This window comes from Passer domesticus, chromosome 1, assembly GCF_036417665.1.
Source record: "Passer domesticus isolate bPasDom1 chromosome 1, bPasDom1.hap1, whole genome shotgun sequence".
Lineage (NCBI taxonomy): Eukaryota > Metazoa > Chordata > Aves > Passeriformes > Passeridae > Passer > Passer domesticus.
In genome coordinates, this window is record NC_087474.1 from 50937999 (window position 1) to 50958506 (window position 20508).

Genomic DNA, 20508 nt, shown 5'->3' on the forward strand with positions numbered 1-20508 from the left:
GTGATTAGCTCCATAAGTTACACTCAGGTTCTCTCAGATGGAGCAGACGAACCTTTGTGCAGCGCATCAGAGCCAAGTGTGAAAATAACGGGTATGAGTCGTATCCATGGCAGATCCCAAGCCTCTCCCTTTGAGAATAAACCAGACAAAAGGGCATCTGTACTCTTCTGATGGCTAAAAGATCTTACCAATTATAGAAGATGTCTAAAACAGAGTAGACTATACATTGTATTACAAGTGCAGAGAAGTATTGCTGGTGACTGGGTTTTGCTAGGCTAACATTTCATCTGGGATGGAAACTATGAGGCTCTCCTTAGCCTGCACGTTCTGCAATAACATTTTATCAGCAGGCAAAGTCTCATTAAATACACCCCATCGGCTGTGCTTGCACTGCCAATTTTTGAGTGGAAACATTGTATTAACTTGGCTGTTCCCTGCAGGATATTACTCTTGGAAAATTATAACAAAGTGAACAATCCCCAAATCAGCATTTTTCATTTATAGCAGGCCATAATTTACAGTACAGTATGGATCCATGCCTGCCTGGAGAATTCCCTGTCTGCCGTGGAGGAGCATGCATTTCTGTATTTGCCCAAGAAGGCATTTGTCTTACATGCACACGGTGGTTTGGATCCACATGGCCTCTGTGTTTCGCTGTGTTACGTGTAATGACTCATTATCAACTCTCTAAATCCAGGCTGCATATCCGTTTTAGGACCACAGTTTGTCCCCTGCATGGGAATGGCATGCACTTCCCAGGGCCAAAAGTAAAGGACAGGGTTTTGCCCCTTGCGTTATCAGACCCCAGCCTGCTATAACCACCTTAATGTGAAGACTTTACAAGAGAAAGGAAAATAATTACTTCAAATACTAGACAAAAATCCAGCACCAATGTTTTTAAAGATGAGTTTCAGGCACTCACGGAGATGACTAAACAACCCACCTCCTTGCACTCTAGAAGTTTATTGCTTGTAGTATCTATGATTGCTTACTTAACTGGATAAAGCCAGTGCAGTGGTTTCATTTAAATTCCGGAAGCTTTCAGTAAGCAATGCCCTGAATATATTTAAAAAGAGCAGAAAATTTTGCTGTTACAGGAAAAGGAGAAGAGACCATTTTTCTTCCCCCTATAAAGTTTTCTTTGTTGAGAGTAATGAAGTTCACTGCATGCCCATAGGTTCTGAGTAGTTGTTCTCTTTTGTTTGTGTAACAATTTGTATCAGCAAATGAAAACAGTTCAAGCTATTCACTTTGGCAGTTTCTTTTTTGACAAATGCAAATACTAAATTGTAACATGCTGGAATAGTCCTAAGTCCTGGGGGCAAACCAACCTCTAGTGTCCACAGAGGTGTGGTTGGTGCTGCATTTCTGTATTTACTTACATGTATCTGTGGAAATGTAGGTCTATTCTTATTTTTACACATCTGCTGTGTAGTAACCCCGATTCTTTAAAAACATTACCAGCGGGGTTTTTATCAGGCAGCTTTAGTCTAACTTAGTATCAGATATTTCCTGGCAAGTGAAACTATTCCAGCACCAGTACTTCTGAGACTGATAGCTTTAGATACATAGTCTGTGGATATTGTTGTATGTTAAAAAATAAAATGAAATAAAATTTACTCAGACAAGTATAGTGCTTTTTCCATCCAAATCTTTTCCCTTTCTTTCTGGAGCATTTTGCGGAGTCTGGATGGGAAAGTATGCTTCCCTTATTACCATTATAGCTAAGAAGAAGGGGTAGATATGGTTTGTACTACTGGCTTTCATTCCCACCAACTCCTGTTGGAGTATGGCTTCTCCCTTTCTTACTCAGTCTGACCTGATTTAATATTCTGCTTCAAAAGAGGGCAATTAAACAAAAGGTCTGCGCTTTGTGCCAGCATCTTTGAAGCCAAGCATGAGACTCCATTCCCAGAGGATGAAAGATAATTTCCAATGAGGCCTAAAATTTCTAGAGCGTAAACAAAGTAAGTGGATGGTTTCACTAAATTGCTGTATTTATTAATAATTGCATTAACTGCCTCTTATAGGTCTACACCTGTTGATTTTTGCATTATTATTATGGTGGCCAGTTCAGTCTTTTCAACACCAGGGAGGTGTAGTGAGTGGTGGTTGGTGTTGTTTCTGTCTGGAGAACAGGATGAGAGTGAAGGTGCCAAATCTCTTTTTTCCACAATTTTTTAATAAGAAAGAGGGCAGCAGCAACAGTTAAATCTGCCCTGCACCCTTGTAGGTGATGAAATAAAATGGAATGACGTTTTGGGGAAACTGGGAAGTCACCTTAATTTTATTCTTGTCCTGTCATTGTTCTGTCAGAGTGAAAGGACCTCTTTCATGATTTTCCTTTCAATTTTTTTGTAAAGCTTTAAAACATGTTCACTGAGACTAGGTTCTCCTTTCCAAATTTGTTATTAAGAGTCAGCATATTTGAAGCCTTTGTGGGTGGGCTCATAAAAACTTGATCTTTCTTCATGTTCTTTGCATAATGAAGAAGAAAAAGTAAAAACACCTCTGGGGGATCCTGGTAATTGAAACCTAATTCCCAGGTATTTAAGCATATTAATGTCTTTAAAGACAAGGCCAAGACAAGAAAATTATGGGAACATCGAAGGACTTTGTACATATTTGTGTGAGGGGAAAAAAATTCACAGCCTTCACTTTAAAAAAAAATCTGGTTGTATTATTTTTTCTTTAAAACATAAAGAGAACTTCTAAATTAAGAAAATAGGAGCAGCATATAAAATGTTGAATTGTAGCCCTACTACTCACTGAGGGGAAAGCAGAAGCTTCCTGTGTGGTTGTATCTCTGTTGAAATTCACATAGAACTTCACAGAGTTGAGAAAAAGATTTTTTTCTGTACCTCCCAGGTGGAAGTGCAATGAAGCGAAAGGCCCATGCCAGAGCTCACTCACTTAAGCTCATGGGCTGTTCACAATTACACTCTCCAAAGTTGTTCCTGCCTCTTAAAGATATGTGGGATTACTAACTGAAGATAAGGTTGGTAACGACCCCAGTGCAACCTGTTAGCCTGATTTGATCCTGCTGTGCAAACAGAGAGTGGAGACCTGAGGGAGGAGTCACTCGTGTGAAGGTAGATCTTGCTGCTTTTCAGCTGAAAGCTATCTTTACTTTTCACCTTCCAAAAGTCAAGTCGATTTGGTTAGGGACTGGGCTCAGAATCTAGGTCTTGACTGTAATGAAATGTTTAAAAAAAAATAAATCAATAAATAATGAGAGAACAATTGTTTCCCTAAGGCAAATTTGAGAAGGTTGATTAATCAGCTTTCAAACTTGAAGTGATACAAACCACTCTCCTCCTCCCCAACAGCAGTTAATACCAGAAAATTTTCTATAGGTAGTAGAACATTTAGAGCTGAATGGAGATTGGGCAGGGGATGTTGTAGAGAGCCCACTTTTAAATATAAATTTCTGGGGAGTGGCAGCATGGAGGAACTTCTTGGTCCTGTCATGACTCATGTTTGCAGCCTTCATTTGGTAGAAAAGTCATTTGCTAATCTCATTGATGCATGAAACTGTGCTTGCTAGTGGTTTGGAAAGCGTGTAGGATTCCATGCATCCCATGAGTATAGGATTTGAGGTGCTTCACTTCTTCCAGGAGAGGGGCAGAAGGTTACAATTGGAGAGCTACAGGACAGTTGCAAATGTGTTTGGCTGCTTGACCTTTATAGGTCTTCACACCCACTCCTGTAAAAGGGAAAATTGCTCTGATTTTGAAGTTGTTAATCATTCCTTACTGTCCCAATGAGTTCTTGGGACTCTCCTGATCTTCTGTGTAGAAGCTGGATGCTTGCCAGCTGCACAGGCTGCTGTGACTCATTCCCACAGGACTCTTGCTGAAGCATCAGATATGTCAAGGCTGTCCTAACCTGTTATTGGGAAGTCTCCAGGTTTTTATAGATAACATGGTTGAATTCCATGCATTTGTCTTTGGGGAGAGATTTCTGGGTCCCATCCCACATTTCAGATTGATGCTTGCCTGCATACAGTTAAATGCCCATGGCCAACACTGCAGTCCATGGAATCCATTCCATGGAGAGCCCTCAGAGGTGCATTGCTTAGACCCTGGCGGGGGGAGGAAGGATACGTGTTCTGTTTGTGTTGTCTCATCACTCATTATTTGGGAGAGCAAGGTGTTTTGGGGAAGAGGGTCTTTTTGGTGTTTGGGTTTGAAAATGCTGTCCCATGGGCAGTTGGTGTGGAATAGTGGTTCTGTTAGACATATCTCATAGCACCACTGCTTCTCTATCCATGAGTTATCTTCATGTTGTTCAGAATGTCTGCCCTGGGGTCACAGACTCCCTCTATAACTGCTTGTGAAGAAAATTGCTGTAACCTATCTTTTTTGAATGGGAGAAATGAGGTCAGGACAGAGACTTTAAGTTGCCTGGGGTAGTTACTGGCCTTTCCTACTTTTCTCAGGAAAACCTGGATGTTGTGGTAGAAGCATCTGTCCTCTTGTGCTGGGGTGGCAGGTCTGATGAGTAACTGGCTACCTGGCAAGATCATTATGTGTAATTAAGACCTAAAGTGTTACTGAGAGGAATGCTGATTCCTCTTTTGTACAGGTAATTTATCATGTTTTGTATTTCAGCTGGGTTTTTTTTCAGGTGTGTTGTTCATTCATGTCACCCTGTTTCTGTAATTTAGTCCCTTCTGGGTGATAGTGTGCTCTGTTTGCATTACCAAGCACAAACTTTCCATAGATCAAACCTTTGGCTTAGACATAGGGTGCTTTCTTGAATCTGTGGGCTTTGTAGTCTTAACTAAAAGCCAGAAAACAAAAAAGGTTTCATACTTTGTGGTGGAGGAACATTTTACTGGAGACATTTCAGCCCAGCTGGTCATTACTCATCCAAATTCAGTGGTTGCACTTAGCCCATGTGGGAGGGACATTGTAATCTGTAGACAGGAAGTACAAATAAGGGATATTACTTGGGAAAGAAATTTAGATTATTTTCACTGTGAAACCATGTGTGTGTGCTGTGGCTCTGATACCAATGGAAAATGCAACTTTGAGTGTTCACTTCAGGAGAAGTTTTTAACAGTTTCTGTACTCAGTTTCAAAATTAAATGTTTCTGCAACAGGTTCTGCTCCTGAAATCTCTGCTCCTTTTGCGCACCAACACATAACATCCATTCTACTTTACCTGCACATTTCTAAAGCTTTGGGATCTTAAACTCATCTCAGATTTGTTTAACGTACATATTTTCTTGAAGCATTTAAAATAAATTAGCGTATTTTCAAGTCTCTTAAGAGGTGGAAGAAGGGATGGAAGTTTTCGTATGAGATTTTGAGGACAATTTTGAATGGACCCTTTTTATTTTTAATCCTTGATGTATCCAGAAAATTACTATGGTAGAAATGATGGATCAATTAAAGCTAAAATGGAAACACTTGTATATTATTAAAAAAGAAAAAGAGAGTAAAAGCCATGATGAAAATGTGGAGCAGACGCTTCTTCTAGTCTTAAGGAGGAGCTTAGTCCAATTAATGTAGATGGCTGCAGAGGCTTTTCATCAGAGCTGTGCATGCCAGGCCATGTCTGAGCAGGAATATTTTCTCTCAGTTAATAAACATTTGCTCTTTGCCCGGGGTGCTAAACAACCCTGTTGTTCTGTTCTGCCATGTGGAACACCTCTGTGAGCTTTACAAAGGAGACAAAAAAACTTCAGCTTGGCTGAGTAGAGCTCCTTGTGTTTATACTGAAAGCTGGAACATGTTCCCCCTCCTCTGCCTTGAACTTCTTGATTGGTGTAACTACACCCTGCCCTCTACTGCAGAGCTTCAAGCTGAGGTGGTTTTCTGCAGCAGCAGCCCTCACCAGCAAGGTTTCAGCCCTGGGATCGCCTGTAGGAACGCCAGAGGTGGGACCCAGCTTTCCCTTTGGGTGATCTGGTGGCAGAAGGACAAAGTGGACAGAGTAAAGGGCAATGTCCACAGCCTCCATGGAGAAGAGTCTCTCTCCAGAAGGAGCCCCTGGGCTGTCCTATCCCTGTATTTATATTACATGTAGTTGCATCCTGCAAGCGCTGTGCTCGATGGAAGAGGTGTAAGTGAAGGGCTGAATGTAAACTGATGGGTCAGAGTGACTTCATGTGTGGCCAGATCCACTCTGAAAAGTCAAAGCAGATTAGGAAAGCGGGAAGCTGTCTGTTTAATGGTGAGCACATACTTCTGAAGAGCACAATGTGTGGGTGGTGGTGTAGTAGAAGAGCAGTGTGTCTGTCTGTGAAGCTTTGCATTAAAGCAGCCCCACTGATTAAAACTTACGTACAATTGGATTTATTCTGTGGCACTTGAGAAGGCTTCTCCTGTTACTTTGAACGTGACCCTAAGACAGCTGAGATCATATTGTCAGATTTTTTTTAGCAGTACAGTGTTTTCACAAGGTATTTTCAACTGGAAAGAAAAGAGAAAATACTACAGGAAAATACTACTAATGCACCAACTTTTTTCACACACAACCCCCCCAAGTATACTTATGCCTTGCATACCTTTCACATGTAGCAGGCACTTTAACATCTGATTTGGACTTGAATGCATTTGTTTTCAGAGGATATAAATTGGATTGATCCTCACTTTTCATTCAGGAGAAAGGCTAGAAAAATTGCTTCCACAAAAGAAAGGTGGTAAAGTTAATGAACTTTTTATATGGCACAGACATAGCATGCAGAGCTATTCATATGCTTCTAATAATTAGTGAATTATGTCCACTTAAAGTGAATTGAATTGTATCTTCTATCCTGTCCTCTGAATAGCAGAGGTTTAGCATTACTTTGTTGTAGTGATTAATATTCAAAAGATCAGATAACACCAGATATCAGAGAATAGATAAAACCAGTTCTCTTGTGAGTTCAACTCCGATACTATATTGTGACTACTAAGGGCTCCCTAGCTTTTGTTAGAATGAATAGCATCCTTTATCTAGGTATTTTTCATGCAAATGGTAATATTAATAACAATGTAGTCTAGTTAAGAAGGAGTTCTGATTTCACTTCTAATTGTAGGACAGCAATAATTCAAGCGTTATTCAAGGAAATGTATGAATGAGGCAGTACAGCTTGGATTCTCATCACACTCAAAAGGCCTGATTTGGGTCCCTGGCAAAGCTATCAGGCCCCAAATCAGAATTTCAATCAAACCATGTCCACTGGTGGATGTTAAATGCCTGGTTGGCTCTCTGCCTTTCTTTTGCAGAGTTTAACAAGGGCCATAAGGCTTTTAGATCGGTATTGCCCTTCCCCACCTCATCAGCAACAGTTGTATTGTGATTCACAGCTTGGATAAGAAGTCCCAATACTTCCCAGAAGGGTTGGAGAACTGCATTCCCCAGCCCACAGCCAGTTCTTGACCTCTCCGGGAGACTCAGTGAATCGGGTAGAAGGCTTGGTGGGTTTTTCACTTTAGTTATTCACACTGCACCTGGAAGCATTTTAGAAGGTTTTTCCTGGTTGTGCCCCAAGCTCTCTGGAGCAGTGTGGCTGCAGAAAGCTCTTTCAGCCATCGGATGTAAAACAGTTTTGCAGTGGGAGGAAGATTCCTTCTCCCTCCCACCCTCAGCCATCCCTTAGGAAGTTCACTTTGGGAATTGTGTTACTGTGTTTGGCCAAGAGGAACTCACTTATTAAAAAAAAAAAAAAAAGTCCTGAAAATGAGCTTTACTGAAATTTTGTTAGTATCTGGGACTTCTTCAGTGTTTTTATTTTATTTAACCTTCATCAGACTTTCTTCTTCTGAAACAAGATAGTGATTTAAACTTTTGCCTTTGCTGCTTCCCTGGAGTTAAACATCACTCCAGTCCATGCTGTCGGTTGAACGTTCAGCTATTAAGCAGAACTTAAGTTAATTGCTGTACTGATTAAACAGCAGTTGTCACCACTCCCCCAGGTGAGTTGCCTGGGAGATACTCTTGTACTGAGGCAGTAAAACTATTTCAGAGAAAGTGAAGGTAAATTGGTATGCACGGGTATAATTAAATATAGTTATTATGGAATCTGAAACAGGACAACACTTGAATTTGTAATTTTACCAGACTGAGTTCTTTCACAGTGTATTTTTTTCAGTATTTTTCCAAATACACATGAAATTTATTTCTACAAATCAGTTTTGCAAAAAGGATGTTTTCTTGTTTGTTTATTTAAAAGGAGATGAAATGGAACACGTAGCTGGATGCTCTTACGCGCAAATGTTTGAATTGAGCAAGCCCAGAAAGTGTTTGTTTGCAGTTACACACATTCCTGAGCTAAAAATTTTGGCCTATGTTTCATAAATATCCCTTGGATCTCTTAGGATAAAAGATTCTAGGTAAATAGAAGTATTTCTATAATTGCTCTGCAGCAAAGCAAAAGCTGTTATCTTCTAATCCTAAACAAGGGAATGTACTTAGAAAAGCCCCAAACAATCCCTTTTAAATTTCTTTTATTCTTTGCTCCATTATTATGACTAGAGGAAGAAAAACTGCAGAATATTTTTTAAGGCAGTATTTGGAAACTGTATACATTTCCAGGCTTCTGAGTTTCTGAAACAGAACTATGTGTTGTCAGAGGCTTTTGAGGCTGAAAGAGGCTCGGGTGACAGGCTCTGAAGTGGAAGAGCAAAAGATGTGAATTCTAACATTTCATTAACAGGTCTGTTCCCTTGATCTTCTTCCTTTGAAACTGTCTGCTGTGCTGTGGGATCCAAATTCTGCTGAATACCTCTGTGAACAGGAATGTGAATAGCATCTCTTTCAGAGTTCCCGGGTTGTGCAAGGCAGTAACAAATACCCGGTGCTCTTACAGTTACCAAAGGGGCATTCTTCAAACATTTACACAGTGCCTTTGCTTTAAGCATGCAAGGAATCTCACTGCAACTGAGCTGGAGCCTAAATGTTTGCAGGACATTTAACCACTGGAAGCACAGCCCTGTGTCACTAATGAGTTTCTTCCTGCCAAAGGGGCTGAGACATGGGCCCATGCATTCCCTTTTCAAAGCATCCACCAATGCCTTTAGCTTTCCTATGTTTGCTTTTTCATAAATACCACACAAATACCACGTATTGCAACAGCACTTTGTATCCTATGTCCCGTTTGACAGCTCTGTCAAGTTTTACTTAGATTTTTAAAAAACCCTTGAACTCCTTACCACAGTATTTGCATGGGTTCAGAGAGCAAGCAGGGGAAATCTGAAGATGAAATATCTATCAAGTACCCTTTAATAGAACTGCATCCCCTTGTTTCCATATTTATTTTAGTGGTAGGTTGATGGAGTGATAAAAAATGTTATGAAAGGCATTCCCTGCTGTCCTGGCTGCTTTCTTCTGATGATGATGCTACTGGAGCAGGGACAAGGTGGAGGGACTTACTGTTCAAATGGCCAGAAGGCTTTTACAGTCCTGAGACACGCTGAGCTTGATTTACTTGTATTCTGCACAGGTTAAAATAGGGATTGAAATGGTATGGGCTTGGAAGGAGAAAAGAAACAGATGTATCCTTGGACATGAAGCCAGTACTGAAGAAAATTGGCCTGGTCTGTTCTTCTCATTGAGTAGTTGCCAACCCAGTTTTAGCATAGCAGTTTATTCAAACACAGGCAGTTTCCTTTTCTTGCGTGGTATAGTGGACATCAGATGAGTATACAACAGGGTGACTTGAGGGCAGGAAATGGATGATCAAAGCAAAGATTTTGAGGAATGGTAGAACTTGATGTCAAATTTCAGAGAATTTCCTTTCACTCTCTAGCAATTTCCAAGAAAAGGACTTGGGCTAGTTGTCCATCCCAGACCACTGTCCAGGACAACAATTCTTAACATTTTAAACAAAATTTTGGATTTTATAAAGGAAGTTGAGTGCAAACATCTGAATTCTCCTGTGAAGTTGTTCCACCACCAGTCTGCTATTTGTATGGTTTATAGGATTGTGCTTTTCTTATTCTGCTGACCTGTGGAGCCTTTGAAGAAATTTGTCCATTTTAAGATGTTTTACAGTAAACCAGGACACAGCTGAGTGGACTGGAGGCTATTTATCTGTAGTTCTTCAGCTGGTTGAATGCGATTCCTGCTGATTTGCTGGTGGAGACTAGTGCAGTCTTCTGACCCCTGGATGCTTCTCATAGCTGCCATAAATGGTTTTGTAAAGCAGCTCCTTCAAGTTATTGATATTCCTAGGAACCAGTTTCCTCTTGGCAGCTGTATTCAGATGGGCAGAAGACACTGCTGTTGTTTCTGTGCTCTTTACCATTCACAGGCTGGAGCTCCAGGAAACCATTTTTAAGATGATCATGGTGCTTCTCTAAGCTAAAGCCTCTTGGATGAAAATCTCCACCTTCCACCTACTTAAAAAAAATATCGCCAGGAGTGCTCTTGTGCTGCTTGTTCGCTTCACATGCTTCTGCTCATTTTTGAATGAGCATTAGGCGCTCAGAGGAGCTGAGCAAATTGTCACTGCCTAATTTGCAGAATTCAGTAAATGCCTCAAAGAAGCAGAACTGCTGATACAGAGAAATGTCCTGTTTGACATCTAGGAACTTATCTGGAAGGATTTTGCCTGTACAGATTTGGCAAACCGCAGATCTATTCAGTTAATGGTGACAATAGCTAAAGATGCAGTTGCTGTGGATTTAAGCAGCACCAAGGTATCTGTGCCAAAGCTGTATTCACTGGAAACTGAGCTTTAGTCATAAAATTAGCTTCCCTTTCAATAAGATAGAAATGGAGCATGTAGTGGAAATATTATCTGGTAATTTACTAACACTGTCCTGCCTGTAAATTCTTAAAGAGCAGTTAAAATTCAAAATACAGCTGTTTCTTAAGGCTTTTCTGGAGAGGCTTTGAATAACTTCATCTCACGCTGATTTGAAGAAAGCAAGTGAATGCATGGGTGTGACTTTTGGGAACAGGCCTTTGTAAACCGGCCATCTCCAGTATATTAATGACTATTTACTTTCAGGATAAAAGACATCTGTGACATAATCTTTATCTCTGTAGCAACTTTTTTTCTTAAAGCATTTGATAAAGATGTAACTAATATGGCTCCAGAAGCCAGTAAAAAGCCTAAAGTGAAACTTCAAGCTCTGTTGTTTTGTTTTTCAGATTAATATTACACAGTTTTTGTATGCCTTTGCATCATGCCTGTTCCAAAAGCTTCCTTTTTTCCTTTAAGCAGTCAAAGCACACAAACGACTTGCACACAGTCATGGCATTTATATGTAACTGATGAGATGTTTGTGTGGCGAACATGGTAGTAAAATCTGATCTGCTGGACAAGGTGTGCAGTGTAGTGGTGTGTTTTGCCAGTTAAGGTGGGTGCTTATGGGCACCCAACAGCCAGAACAAGGAGTGCAGGGAGCGTTCAGGCTCAGGTGTGTCTGGAAGCATAATGCCCCTTGATAAGGGCTGGGGGACAATCACGTTCAGCCATCAATGGCTGAAAAGGCTTTTTTGTAGAATGGCAGTGGAAGAATGCTATCGATGACTTGTGCAATCCAAACATGTGACATCAAGACAGCTGCAGGGTTTTGTTATTGTTCGGTGTCCTGATTCCAATCTCCAGTACATACCAGTTATGTTTGGTCACTGGAAGTGTTCCTGTATGTACATGAACTCCATGTGACAAAAAGTACTCCTCTCAGAGGTCACAGGTAATTCCTTTGCTTTGGCACAGGAGGCCTGCCTGACAGTACCTTCTAGTGTCCTTCAAAATGACAAATGTCAGATAAACACACCTTGGAGAAGGCCTCACTGGTTTTGCCAGAGTTTTGGGGCTGTAGGATTTCAGTGATTTCCCTTGTCTCCCTAGTCTCTTTGGAGATAAGTCCTTTTTTTCTCTAGAATGTGTTCCCATAAACTGTCTAAAGAGGAGAGTGGTCTGTGGTTATCAAGAGCTTTCAGTTCATGCTGTGGCTGATCAGTTACTTACAAGGACACCAACTCTTGTACTTGCTCTAGACATTTCAACCCTGATGATATCTGCTAAGCTCATCAAGAACAAAATAATTAGTGTTAGGTGAATAAGGATTAATTTATTACTGCAGGAATATATGTGAGGCGTTGGTATCCTCTAATCGCAAAGCTCTGCTTCCTCACAGACAGACATGAGGTTGGTTTTTCACAGTTCTATCCCTGAATCAGTAAATCCATTTCATGGATCCACCTCAGAATTTTATCAGAATGAGAAAATTTTTTACCTGAACTGGAAATACTCTCCTGATGGTAACAAGTGTGAAAGAAAGATGGTATTCACTCACAAATAAGAGGTTTCCAAACCAGAGCAGCAGAGGAATGCAGGTCAAGATCAGGGTGTCATCGTGATGTGACATAATGTGGTGGTGGAACCACATGATGGTAGCTGACACTTAACGATAGGTGCTTGGGCATGGAGCAGTGGAGCAATGATTGGTGATACAGAAGAAACAGTCTCAAATCATCCTACATAATGTCAAGGTGTCAGTAGTGGCATCACTGCTTGTTTTTAACTTGTGGTTCAGTCCTTAGCTGTGTTAAATTATGTTTGCAGTCAGTAGGGATGGTGATTATCATGTTTAATCTTACCCCAAAGCAGCAAAAGATAGCCTTTCCTCAGTCTCTCCTTTGTCCACGATGACTTATTTTGATCGCTATTTGACTTTCTGGGAAGCATGTTTTTCACAGAATCACAGAATGTTCCGAGCTGGAAGCAGCCATAAGGATCATCGAGTTCAACTTCTTAATGAATGGCCTATACAGGGATCTAGTCCACAACCTTGGTGTTAGTAGTACCATGCTCTAACCAACTAAGTAGTACCATGCTCTAACCAACTAATCTCAGGGTTTTTAAGAAAAGCTGTTTGTAAAAGTGGAAAGGTCTGTACCCAAAGTCATATCAGGTGAGGGTGGGCAGATTTTGAAGCCATTAAGTGTGACTTGATCAGATGTGCTGATGAGAACCTCTGTGTATCTGTAATAAAACACTGACCAGTGCAGTGCGGACTGTGTGGTTTTCTCACTGACTTAAGCAAAATGCAATGCTCTTCCATTTTGCTAATAATTCCAGCAATGGACCTGGAAAAAGATGTCTACGAGGAAGCCTGTGAAGGAAGAAGGCATGTTAGGGAATTTATCCTGAACCACAGTACTGTAAGGAACTAGTCACATTGGCTTCCTTTTTTGATTTGTACACAATTTTGTCCTTCAAAGCATCTGTTCCTTCCTCTCCTGGCTCCTGTAGATGTCTTTCCCTATAATATGTGCTTTTTGCTCTTGGGGCCATCAGCTAAAATATCATATATAAAGATATTTTTGTCTTGATTAAATGCACTATTAAACCTCCAGACATCTTGCAGTGAAAGTATTTTCTGTAGTTACTTGTCTTGAAGGCTCACTGAGGAATGAGGAATACAGGGAAACACTTGGAAATGCAATCAGATGGCAAAATATTTCTTTCTTATAATAAATAATCTTCATATTTTAAAGTATTGTCACATTAGCACTTGTGCAGGTCTCTGCTAGGTACAGTGGACAGTCTTTTAGCACTGTTTTAACAAGATACAAATCTCACCTCAAATGCCTTTATGTGTTTTCTCTTTACCACCAAGATAAATACAAGCAATTTTTGTTCTAAAGCTACTGAGTGAACAGTGCTGTCTAACTGTAAATTGCTTTAAGGGGAAATCAATACAGTGCATCCACTTCTAATAGCCCATTTGCCAATGTTTTTTTAAAATCTATGTATAAAGTTTGGGCATGGATGATCATTGTTCATTTTTTTTCACAATATATTGTATATAATTAATGGCACAATTCAAGGGCACAGTGAGAAGGTCATGAGGTTTTGAAAGAAAATGGCAACTGAACATGGCAAAGGGAAGTTTATTGTTCCACAGTGTTCTGTAATTAATCTTAATAAAGATTTGCTCTATATAATATAGCCCTTTTTTATTGAGTTGTTATGTAGTGGCTTTTACCACTGAGGATCCCTAGAGCACCTACTTTCGTAAGTGAAGTTTAGAGGAAAATGAGTTATTTGTTCATGCTGCTTCCTCCTCGGCAGCTGTGGATTTTCCCACTCGTCCATTTCAGTGTACCATGTTATGAGATGCATTTCCATAGCAAATACAACATAGCAAAAGCTTTCTCAGACTTGATTTTTCTATCTTTATTTTATAACTAGCTGCATCCAACAATTGCTCCCTGAGAGTATTATAATTTCATCTCTATAACTTTTGTGGTCACATACAAATCCCACTGGACCAAGCTACCATGATTTTTTGTTTTGTACAATTCACCATTGACTTTGAAATGACAATTGAAACGCAAGAATTTCTACTTCAAACTTGATTGCCTGTATAGCAAAATGATTTGTTTCTAACTGCAGGGCTGAGAGGGAATGCTCTGGAGGCATTTTTCTGCAGGGTGGACAGTGCTTGGCTGTTCTCAATTTACACATGCTTGAATTTTGTGTTTCCAAAAATATAGTTTCCATCTATGTTCCCGAAAGTTTTTCTAATATCTGGGGGGTTTTGGAATCTACTGAAAAGGCATCTAATTTGTAGGGGTTTTTCTTGTTCTATTTTTTTATGAGGTCTCTTGTTTTCTCAGAAAAAACTCTGCAATGGGATTTGTGCTTATGTCCCGAAGCAGAAGGATGCAGTAGGATAGGAACAGCTTTCCCAAGGAGCTGGTGCCGAGCTGGTTTTGAGCACATGCCCATGTCTCACGCTCAGACAAGAAGGGTCACAGATATCTGGGGGGGTATGTGTTTGCACCTCAGCCTCTCATAAAGTATGAGGGTGTATTGCATAGTGGTCAGCACAGATAAAGGAGTGAAGGCTTTATACCTTTCCTCCTTTCTGCTTGGTACTTGCCTTTGCTTGTGGCTGCGTTTGTGAGAACTGTGCTTCAGAACAGATGTGATGGTCTTGACCAATTTCACCAGTGTGTTAGAAAAGAGCAGACTTTTTCCTACAACATCTGTGTTGTGCATGTGTTTTCTATTTTATTCCTCCTTTTCCTTCAAATGTTTGTATTATGAACCTGGTGATGAAAGCTCCCTTTTTTTTGAGCCCATTTTCAGAGCTGGGTACCTTTCATAGAGTATGGTGGGGCAATAAATCACTTTGTCCTTTATGATTGTAACCCCAAATTAGAGGACCAAGGTGATGTGCAAGGCTGGTTATTTTAGTCCCAAGGTGTGTAGGAGAAATATGAATGACAACTTTTTTATTTTAAGGAAAAGGCTATTATAAATAAGTTGTTGAATAAGACTTTTATCTGAAGCAAGGCCACAACCTTGAAAGTCCATATTAAAAGTACTAAAATGCAAATAACACAGAACTATTATTTTGTCCACAAAGAAAGTTTCATTCAGTATAGCTGTTAAGGTGTGATATTGTCAGTCTTTATCTCTGAAAGCTTATACCCAAAGCTGTCTGGTGTCAAAGTAGAGTTTAAGATGGGTTCCTGTGAAGAGGTGCTTGTCTTTGTTGGAAGAAGGAGTCTGGCTACCTCAGTCAGGCAGGAATTCAAGTGGGTTCCAGAGAACCCTTTAGAGAAGACCTGGTAGCATTTAGAATATTATGTTGCAGAGTTGCTGAAAGATTGTTACATTTTTCATTTTCCCTAAGGTTTAATCTGAAGCTATTTCAAAATAATTATCTTGAGAGAGTTTTTCTAAAATACAGTATCCTCGGTCTGTGACTTTCTCACAATGTTGCTAGTGCTCCATGGTTACCATCAAAGTTCATGTCGTGCTTTGCAGTGGGATAGTCCTCTTGCTGCTTGCAGCCATGCTAGGACTCGTTTTTACAATGTACATTCTTTCATACGTGTTTAATCTTGGATTATCTATCTTTTTTCTTCATTCTGCTGTCAATTTACTATTATCCTACAGGTCTCTGCAAATGGTGATGGCTTGTCATATGGTACTCTTATGGTCTTTTGAGTGGTTTCCCCCTTTTTCTCAGTTTTGAACAACTATTGAGATAATGCTGGATTGCCAAGTCTCGTGGGAACACTGTTATTAAACTGTGGCCCATATTCTCCCTTCAGAGGCTGAATGAAAAAAAAAAAAACAGATGGGGCCAATTTACACATTAAGAAAAAAAACTTAAGTAAATGAACAGGAAATAACCACTGCCCTTATATTGCCTTTTGCTCATTTCTGATTCTTTCTCCTTTGTCATTACTCCCCTGTGATGTCAAGTGTGCTTGGTATGTGGGTTTGGGGCTTTATTGCTCCCAGCCATGTCCTCTCTGTCAAAGTTCCTAACTTTTGAGTCACTATAGGTGAGACTGCCTGCATAGCCCATGCCACTTCCCCTGGCAGATGGGTAGACAAGGCATTTCAGACAGTCCTTGTGGAAGATGAGGCAGGGGATCTGCAGGAGGAAGGAGAGCTATTGTACAAAAAATCCTGAGATTGACTTCCCTTCTTAAGCAGTTGCTGAAGCTGTGTTGTCAGCTGTCACTGCAACACTGCTGCTACCCCTGGGGACCTGAAGCTCATAATTAGCACTGTCAGTTGGATTGCCAGAAAAAAAGAAATTAAATAGGGGTTAAAAAACAAAACAAAACAAAAACAAAAAACAAAAAACCCACAAACAAACAAAAAAAAAAAAACAACAAAAAACCCCAAAACAAAACAAAAAAAACCCCAAAAAAACAACAACAACAAAAAAAAAAACACCAAAAAACCCAAACAAAAACCACAAACAAAAAACCCCAAAACTGATACATAAACTGTATAAAAGACCAGGGAGAAATCAGGAGTTGGAAAACTTTCCTCTAGTTACTATCTTGATGGGTTTTTCTGTAGCAGTGCTCTCTCCCTGTAATGGTGTTAACCTTTGGTCTGTAGTTTGCTTCCTGCCAACATCTGCCAGCAGCCATACTTGTGTTGGAAAACAGGGATTAACCAACCAGTGTAGGATTAACCCCATATTTCTTTCAGCATTTTCTGCTCAAGGAGAACCTCATAGTGCCTGAAAAGATCTGAAATTCATAGTAAAGCTCACTCAATAGCTTGAAGATTTTTCTACTAAATTTAATTGGGGCTTAAATATTTTCAGAAAATATCTGCTTTAAAAAGCCTAACATTCCAAATGAGAAAAGTAGTTTTTATGTTATCTTAAATGTCTTTGCAGTGATGATTTGCAGGTGAGGAGGGCCACCAGATTTCTTAAGTACAGTGCCACCAAAAGAACTTCGTTTGGTGGTCTAAGGTAAAATGATGAAACTCTTTAGGCCTACATGTCAGAAATACAAGGAAAAAAGAAGTGGAATTTTTATTATAGTTTCATGTAAATGGAGAGGCATCTGGTGTAGTAACAGCAGATTCTTTCATAAAATAGAAGGTGTCCCCAAACATTTACATGCACGAGCATGTAAGTGCATTTTCACTTTCCAATAAAGCCAGACCTTGACCAAAAACCTGTCTCTACCTCTTCAGTTTAGGCTCATCACATATTCAGCTACCTAAAACAGTGGTTGTAGGAGGTGTAAAGCTTAGCTCTAGTTCTTGTCCACTTGCTGCTTCATGTATTCTCCAGCAGTGAGTCTGCACTTGCAATTTGAAGACCACTGGGTGTGGGGCTTGGAGGGGTTTCCCTCAAACCAAGTCTGCAAACTCTTCTCTGTTCTTTTGTGTGTCTGCAGCAATCTACTTTTTAAAAACATGTACTTCCACTTCCTTGAGTCTAAACATGCTCTTTTAAAGATCCCTCAAAGAAATGCCTGGGAATGTTTGAGAGAAAGGGAAAAAAAATCTTCTTGATGTTTGTGTTATGCCTTAGTTTGGAACCCAGTAGTAGGCAGATTATTAAGAATGGCTTTATTAGTTAAATGTAATTGTTTAAGAGTTTGAGTTGAGATGAAGATGTGGATTACCGTACTGTACCGGCTGAAATAGGAGTCTTTCAAGTGCCTACAGGAGAGTTTCTCTTCCCTAGAAAGATATTTTTCATGCTGATTATTTCTTTTAGAGCTCTTTAGACCAAGAACCACACTGAAACCTCTGACTCCACAGTCAGAGGTCTGAAAACACTGAAAATGCATTAGGGACAGGGAAGGTGAAGGGGTCATGGCACCTTCAAAATGTCCTGAGAATAATACACACCCAGCTCCAGCAGAGGTATGGTAGGTGGCATGTCCTGGCAATGGCAGGGAGGACTTTTGTCAGGACACCTTCCTTTAGCTGCATACAAGCCCTGAGCCTCAGGCTCTCTTCAGGGAGGAGCTTCATGCTCTCCTTAAGCTTTTTGGCAGACTGGGGAAGTTGTTTCTTGTGGGAGGCTTTTGTGAGGCTTGACTGGGAGGAGGACAAGGGTGAGCTGCAGTACTGAATAGTGGCCAAGTCTGATGGGCAGTTTGATCTATATTGTATGGACACCTCTCCCCAGCTTATTATTTTTGGCTTGTATTGGCTTCACAAAGAGGTAAATCCCATTTCATTGTCCCTTGCCCATCTAGTCTCAAGATTTTTTATTTCAAATTTTAAAAAATACATATTAAAAGAAAAAAGAAAGCTGATTGATGTAATTCAGTACCAGTTGGCTTGGTGCCTGAGCAGATACTGACTGTTCTGCAGCTGTCATGAAGGTGGTCTGAAGGCACTGAGTCAAAATAAATGTCACATCACCTGCCCCAGGTAACCCAACAGAAATGCTGTCATGTGCCTCTGGCTGACCTGAACCCCTCATATCCTTCCATGGGACTCTTTATCATGGGTGATGGGGGAGCCACAGCTTTCCAGTCCTGTTGTTCAAACCAAAGAGGGAGGTGGGAGTGCTCAGCACAACCCACGAGGGCTCCAGCAGCAGTGTCCCAAGGGACAGCATTACCAAGAGCTCATTTTCTCTTGTCAAACATCAGGCCCTGGCATCTCTTCTTTTTTAATACATCAAGGATAGGTATGCTGTGGCTCTGGAATGAAAAGGAAGGTGCTGGAAGACTCTGCCTGGTTCCTGAGCTGCAAGCCAGTGAAATTTTGTGGCAAGTCAGCTCTTGAGTGAAGGCTAAATAGCAAGACCTGGGTGGGGTTCGCCTCTGCATTTAGAAGTAATTCGAGTTGTCTGTGAAGGACCAAAGCAATTTTTGGTTCTTTGATGTAAGAACCAGCCAGTTCTTGACAGTCTTGAGTCTTTCTGTGGAAAATAAATTCAGCACTGGCACTGTTTGAATAAATGAAGAAAATAACCTGAGTTAGAGTTTGTTTCAGAGGTTGTTACACCCTTTTATGAAATAAAGGATCTGGTAAAATAAACATCATCAGTGCCAACAAGAAGGGGGGAAAAGAGAAGCTGTTTGCCCCTCTGCTTCCTGCTGGTGTCATTGCCTCCTGCCCTGATGAGGTTTCCTCCAGCCATCTCTCCCTGCTGCAAATGTGCCTGTGCTGCATTGGTGGAGGCTGTTGTTTTCCTGCAGCACCAGTGTCTGTGGTCATAGCTGTCATCTCAGATCAGCTCTCTTCATTCGTTGCTCCGTCCAGCATTTTATCTGCACTAACCTGGACTTCAAGGGTAGAAAACTGTCTCTGCAATAGCAATGATGAAGACAGACTTGATATGTTAACTGTGAATTGGAGAAGATGAAAAAGCAAGACTTGCCTGAAGATGGATCATCAGAAATGAGCAAAATTAACAAGGTAAAGCAGAGCTGCTTATGCCTATGTGATAGTCTGCTTCCCTCATGGGTTACCTATAATTCTGGCTCAATAAATAAGCTGTGGACATTGAACCTGCTGGGAATTAAAACCTAGGTGGCAAGCTCAGGGTAGGAAGGAAACGTAAGCCAAGAGTTTCAGCGTTAGGGTCCATCAGCCACTGCTAGCAGAGCTGGGGCCAGGAGATGCAGGGGGAGGAAATGGGTGGATGCTCAGTTGCCTGGGTTGTTTGCTAAATTAAGGCACATCTGTGAGTCTGCCACAGAGCAGTGGAAGTCTGAAACAGTAACTGTCCACCCGAAGACCTGTTTCCCTCTATTTCCCTCTATTTTGTAGAGAACTGCCAAATAGGAAAGAAAATAAGTCAAAACCCATGGATAGGTATTAACCTTGGCTCTCACTTGATGACATATAATCCAACCTCAGTTCAGCCTAATGCTGTGAGAAGCAAAGCTAAACAAAGAGGAAAATTAAAGAGGTGAAGAGGAGAAAGAGTAGACCTGCAGTAATAATTTCTTTTCCCCAGTTCATGAGCCGAGAAGGCTGTAGGGTAGATGGATATCCATCTTGCTCATAGGCAAGAGCCACTTCTCCTTTTAAGGCCTCTTTTGTATGTGAGGTGCTTTGATGAACAATGGGAGTTTTCTACAGGAAAAGACAAAAAAAGAGCTAAGGTCACTTGTACAGTTGAAAAGTAATATATTTTCCGCTATACTGAAGGAAAGCTCAGACCATGCCTTCAGTGTTCTTTTAACTGATTATTTCCATATGGACTGACGTTTTATGCTCCAGTAATGTTAGTGCAGCTGAAACCCAAGCAGGTCTTAATTCCTGTACTTGCTGCTGCAGAAAATGCACCTCTTTGCATACAGATT

General features: G+C 40.6%; 1 protein-coding gene across 2 annotated transcripts in view; it reads left to right on the forward strand.

Moving 5' to 3' along the window:
• Window positions 1-20508, forward strand: part of EGFR (epidermal growth factor receptor) — a 152556-nt gene that overhangs the window by 22080 nt on the left and 109968 nt on the right. The window lies entirely within an intron of this gene.